The 6,067-nt window shown below is 35.7% G+C and overlaps 1 non-coding gene across 1 annotated transcript; it reads left to right on the forward strand.

The window, feature by feature from the left end:
- The first annotated feature begins 1,899 nt into the window (after positions 1–1,899).
- On the forward strand, positions 1,900–1,971 carry TRNAA-UGC. The gene has a single exon. It is a non-coding gene; the product is annotated as a tRNA-Ala (tRNA).
- The last annotated feature ends 4,096 nt before the right edge of the window (positions 1,972–6,067 follow it).

Below are 6,067 nucleotides of genomic sequence, written 5' to 3' on the forward strand. Positions count from 1 at the left end.
AGATTGGGATTGCCAGTGGTTTTCAAGATTTTCTTAACAGCTGAACTTTTTTCTACTAAAATTGCACACAAAGTCCTATTACACAAAATAGCTCAAAGCAATGAAGGAATTCCTTCAGCAGCTTAAATTTGGGTCCTCCAGAGCAGTGTTGAAACACATAATAACATATCAATGAGCTATAAAGTTTCTCCCACCTCAGAAGTTCCATGATTCTACTTGACTCAGAGAGATCCACCTTCAAGGGGCTTTACCAATAAACATGAACAATCACAGTAACTGATAGACAATAAAAACTGATATTTACTGGAGTGCTTACCATGTACCAGTCACTATAGATATTCGCTCACTTCATCTTCGTATCAACCCCCAAACTCTAGATACTCTTTTTAATTCCTCTTTTACAAATGGTGACATTGAGACTGAGATTAATTAACTTGCCCAAAGTGACATAGCAGCTGGAAGTAACCCATTTATCTTGACTACAAAGGAAGCCCCTGATCTGCTTTACTTGTTCATTCTGGGAAATGAACTCTGCTGTTTTATTTTACTATACGTATTCTATTTGCATACCCAGGTAAAAGGCGCTGTGAAAAAACAGTACCAAAATAAGGAGAATTCCAAGAGCAAAATTGTTGGAAAACAGTTTCTCAGAGCATGATTTGTGGACCGCTTGAATTACCATTTATTTAAGAAGGGCAATGATTTTGACTTAGTCATCACTATGGCCCCAGAACCTAGAAGATAGTAGGCATCAATAAATTTATATTGAATGAATAAATCTGTAGGAATGGAGTTTAAGAATATGTATTTTGATAAGTACCCAAAATCTGAGAATCACCGCTCCCAGTAGCTCTCTCAAATACTTCTTAGTTCTGACATTTTTATCAGATATTAGACATTAAATTATAACTTCAATACCATTTTTCTAGTGAGCTTATTTTTTCATTCAGTCCGTTTCGTTTCCTCTACTATTAAAAAAAAAAAAAAAAGAGGGATTTTTCTAGGAAAAACCCTCTTACCCTTGGAGTTCTTGTGTTATGCCTAACTTGGTCTCAAAATGGCCTGAAATGCATTCTCGCATTTTCATATTTCTATCCTTTTCATCAATGTCTTAAAAGATTAAACAAGAAGTAGGGAGGTTGCAAGCTGTCATTCATTCCAAGTACAATGTTCTAAAAAATGGCTCCCTCCCTGCAAGGGCACAGACATCTAACTTGTGAATTGGCAGTATTTATTTTGTAGGCCTTTTATCTGAGTGCTTTATAAGCCTGGAGCAGTGTCATTCCGAAGAGTTGCACCAATCTTTTTCATTTTTGCATTTGTCTTTCCAAATAATCACAGTCTGTTAGTTAAAGTTGAATAACACAGTAAAACATGCAGATATCCACTAAGGAGATGAGTTTACAAATTATAATTTGGTTTTTTTTTAAAGCTTTCTTTTTTAAAAAAGATTATGCATTTGAGCAAAATCCCATTCAGTCTAAACATACTCATTTTGCTACATGGTTTTCTGATCAACAATTTTTTTAAATGAATTCATAATTTTTATGATATCAAAATGAGGGTGAGCTCTACATATTGCTTTATAAGTTAATATAAAAAATTAAAAGTTAATATAAATCAACATGATGTTTCCTTAACATGAGCCAAATTAAAATGTTGATATGAATGAATAAATCAATCCTTGTTACACTGATTAAAGAGACTGCTCTGATGACCCACCCCACCCCCTTTTCTGTGTCCACTTCTCTCTTGAGCATTTATTGTATTTTCTTGCTCCTTCCATTTTTTTTATTCATTTGGAAAACAGTATTTAAATGCCATTTGCTCATTTGTGAGTCAAACATGACTATCATTATGTTACTTTTTGTCCATGGATATATATAGATTCTTGGGGAGGAGGGCATAGCTTAGTGGTAGAGTGCAAGCCTTGCACGCATGAGGTCCTGGGTTCAATCCCCAGTACCTCCATTATAAATAAATAAATAAACCTAATTACCTTCCCTTCTGAAAAAAAAAAAGAAAGAAAGAATATATAAATTCACAATGAGATAGGAGTACAACATTTAAGTCTCCAAATAATAAAAACAAACAACAAAACTCACTAGCATTTCTACTGCTTTGGTGCTCTGCCATCTTCTGTAAGCTAGAGCTGCATTTTTAATATTTAATTAAATACAAAATGTCCTTCTTGAAGGAATATCCAATTTTAGAGTCTACTGAGTTGACCACAGTCAGAACTTAAATTGCCCCTAATGTTTAATATCTGATTCCTGTGCAAAATGAGTATTCCTAGGAGAGACCATCACCTACTTGTTGACATTCACCGTGGGCATAATAATGTATTCTCTCGGTTTACTTCTGAAATTATTTTCCCTTTGATTTGTAGTATTTCTAATTGTTTCCTTCTAGCCCTAGGTTAGTCATTGTCTATTCTAAACACATCTTTTAACCTTAAAAGATGTTTCAATGAAAAGCAAACATATTTGCATGTGTCTCATAAAAGAAAATATGCAAAGGATATTTCTACTGCATTCACTTGTATTCCAGTATTTTCCAAATCCTGTTCAGGACTACTGGTTCTGGAAAATGTTCACTGTGATCTGAGAACAAATGATCCTAAACCACAGTTCCCACTCCTTGGACATTGATAATTAATGTTATGAAGCTTAAGAAAGTTTTGGATCAGCAAAACACTTTTTTTTTCTAAACACTTCTTGAAGAAACTTCAGAAAAGTTTTCTTTCAACACGAGTTTATGTATCTTTCAGCAACTGCAAATAATATAGCCAGGAATGCTTTGAAAAGATGCTTCTGATTTTTTGTTTTAACTCTAAGGGAAATTTCTGTCACTTTAAATGAACTAGTATCTAATTTAAATTTCATTAGTGTATCTTACTGAATTGAACTTTATCACCTAAAATATTCCAAACAAAACAATGAAATAATTTTACTATTTTAATTTTTAAGTATTATTTCTAAGATCTGCACCTATGACCAGTACATCAGGCTTCTCTTTGTTGAAGATGGTCCAAATTCTTTGCAGAGTGGAAGCAATGCAAGTGAACAATCTTTGATAATTCTTTATCCAAATGCGTTAAGAAACTGAATCATAATAGGTTGATGCTGACAGTATTTTTACATAACCTTAGAGAAGTTATATGAAAAACATTTGAGTTAAAACTAAGAGAAATGCACTATTTGCTATGGATTTTGCAGACTCTACACTCTATTAATGAGCATTACAAACTTCTTTTTTGCTTTGCTTTATTTTGCATATGAACAGTTTTTACAAAAAAATCAACAGTTTCTTTTTAAAAAATCCTGAGTGAACTGTATATTATCAGACAGAAAAGAATAAAGCCAAACTCCTTTACATTTCTCTAAATGTAGCTCAATTTTAATTCATTCAGGGTCCATGAATCAACTTGATGAGTCAGAAGCCATTTATCATTTAAAAATATTCCATTGAGTATATCATGCAAAGGTTAATTCCATCTCACTTGTTCAGTTCTATATTACTATATTGACATATTCTTTTTTTGTTCTTTTTGGCAAAACAAATTTTTAGTGTTATTCGTACATCATTACTCTAAAATATTTTAAATAACACACCAAATGACTTTCACTGGGATCCTCGTCCTAAGGTCCAAAGCCAGGTTTTTTCGTTTCCTTCTGAGACACTAGGATGATTAATGTTTATAGCTGTGATTTTGCAGGTCAGTATCTAGTTCTTGCTTTTTTAAATGGGTATGCATGATAGAGATTGGCTGCTGTTTGATCTCTCTCTCTGCGTGTCTCTCTCTTTCAGTCTAAAGGAGTTGGAACATTGCTGCTGAATAGTTTTTCTTGAAAAAGCCAAGTGTTGGTATGATGATATGCTAACCTCATCAATGAGCAGGGCTTCGCTTTAGGCCAAGCAGTCATTTATAAAGCTGGCTTTTTAAACTGTTTGAATAGTATTGGGTTTCAATATACAAAGGGTTTGCTTTCACTTTGCACAGGAAAAGATCTGTATAAAGAAATAATCAAATTTTAATTTTCTTGCCTACGAAGTGGCAATGTAAGCCTTTTATTTTTTTTAATATACTTTAACAATAAGAGAAACTAGGAAAAGAATCTCAGAGAATTTTGCTGTGTTTTTAAAGGTAATAAAATTCAGCCAATTGTCTTTCTTATGGAAAATGCTGTTAGTGTGTGCTTTGAGTTTGTGGTAGCTTTTATTTAGAGTCTCCATGATCTTTGTAGCAAAAGTAAACAATGCCTTTATGACCTTGGGTGGAGTACATATTTTCACAAAAATACCTTGAGCATAAAATATTTCTAAAAAGAATTGTGGGCTAAAATACTCAAGCATACTCTAAAAAGTTATTTTAAATGTTGATGGCTGGCTCTTTTTCCTACATGTGTAATTCAACGGAGAATACTTTATTCTCATAGCTGTTACTGCTTTGTCTGTGATGAAAGCTTTCCTGCTTCTGTGCTGCGCTCAAGAAAAAACCAGCAAGAGCAGCAAGGGCTTGTTTCTTCGCAGAACTGCCCCAAGCTCTCTGTTGAGCAATGGTGATAAGAATGTGTAATATTGACTTATTGAAGATAATCATGAGAACATTTTAATGTCACTTGCCTTATAAGTTAGAAAAGGTGTGAATATCATTTTTGTAATGACTTTTACCTTCATAATTTTCCCAATCACCCATTTCACAAAATCCTGAATATGCAACTATTTATCATCATGGCACATTACTGCAACTAGGGTTCCCGTTTCAGGACAAAGTTTAATTTTATGTGAGAACAAGATGAAATATCTAAGTTGTTATTTAAATGTGATTTTCTTTTCTGGAAAATAAATGAAAACATAACAATAAACTGAGTTGTGAACCTTTTTTATTACCAGTCTCTTAAAATTTTGCACTTCTGGAAAACTTAATTGCATATTTAGAGGGGGCAGTCTGGCACAGTGCAAAGGCTTTGGAGTTTGACAAATCCCAGCTCTGTAATTTAACGATCGTCTTGAGCATGCTACTCAATGATTCTTTCCTTATCTTAAAAAAAAAAAAAATGGAGTTAATACCCCCTTATCATAGGGTCATTGAACAGATTAAATGAGATAATATTCATCAGTCAGCTGACAGTTCCTACCTAGTACATAGTATAGTCAATAAACAATCCATTTCTATTCTTATTTTTCTGTGACTAGGGATTGAGATAGGCCAAGAAACAAATGCTTTTTCTCCAACACTACGCTAACCCTCATGCGTTCTACCTTTATCCTGATGAATTGCCACTGACTGCGGTGAGCACCCCTCCACGGACGTGCGCCAGGCCGAGTGCTTAAAGACGCCATCTTATTTCTACCTCCAACGATTGCCCACTCCAGGAAGGTCTATTCAGGGTCCGGTTTTGTTTGCTTTGGGTTGGAGGAGGGGCTCTGAGGTTAGAAGGGGGATAGTTACTAAGGAGGAGGGGCCTATTAGTTACGTCAGGTAGGTCTCCTACCCCAAACAGCCTCCATTTCAAATCTTAAACTTTAAGGACTGGAGAGAGTGGTGTTGAGGAAAATGTTAAGGAAAGGGAAAGTTTCTAATGCACAGGAGATAAACCTATAAGAAATTCAAGGGGTCTTCTTCAATATCTGAAAATCTAAATTCTCTAAATCTATAAAGAAAGAACAACCCTCCCTGGAAAGGGACGACTCGATAAAACCGACTGTGTGCCCATATCTGGTAAATGTGAGCTTTCAATAAATTATCCCCATCACCAACCATCGGTGACTCCGAGGCGGGTGGGGGAAAGCAGCGTCAGGAGTCGGGGAAGGGAAGGAGTTGGTTTGCTCTCTGTGTGCCTCGTATTTCTTGTCCTTGGAACCGGCCGCACTTCCCACCCCTGCCCCTGACATCGTCGGGTGTAAAAAAGGAACTGGTGATGGCTCTCAGGACTGCATCTTGGGTCCCTGATGTCCCCCTCGCAATAGGATGAATCCGTTCCCCTCCAGCTCGCGGCCACCCCGGGGCAGAGTGGGCTCAGGGCGGCCCCCTCTGGGCAGTGACGATGAGATCCTTCACATC

This window comes from Camelus ferus, chromosome 13 (genome assembly GCF_009834535.1).
Source record: "Camelus ferus isolate YT-003-E chromosome 13, BCGSAC_Cfer_1.0, whole genome shotgun sequence".
NCBI lineage: Eukaryota > Metazoa > Chordata > Mammalia > Artiodactyla > Camelidae > Camelus > Camelus ferus.